This window comes from Acanthisitta chloris, unplaced genomic scaffold (assembly GCF_000695815.1).
Source record: "Acanthisitta chloris isolate BGI_N310 unplaced genomic scaffold, ASM69581v1 scaffold3235, whole genome shotgun sequence".
Taxonomy (NCBI): domain Eukaryota; kingdom Metazoa; phylum Chordata; class Aves; order Passeriformes; family Acanthisittidae; genus Acanthisitta; species Acanthisitta chloris.
In genome coordinates, this window is record NW_008675186.1 from 2,798 (window position 1) to 3,022 (window position 225).

Below are 225 nucleotides of genomic sequence, written 5' to 3' on the forward strand. Positions count from 1 at the left end.
TGGGATGAGGGGGAGTCTGGGGGGATGGACCCCATCACCAGAGGGGTCCTGCACTGGTTTGACTGGGGGAAGGATGGAGGTAGGGTCTGCCCCAAGCAAGGATGGTGCTCCCAGCAGTGGGGGCTCGGAGCAGGGGGACAACCCAAGCCTGGCAGGAAAAGCTGGTGGTGGAACTGCATCTCTGGCAGGTGTGGGGACATGGCCTAGGGGACAAAAGACCCAGTG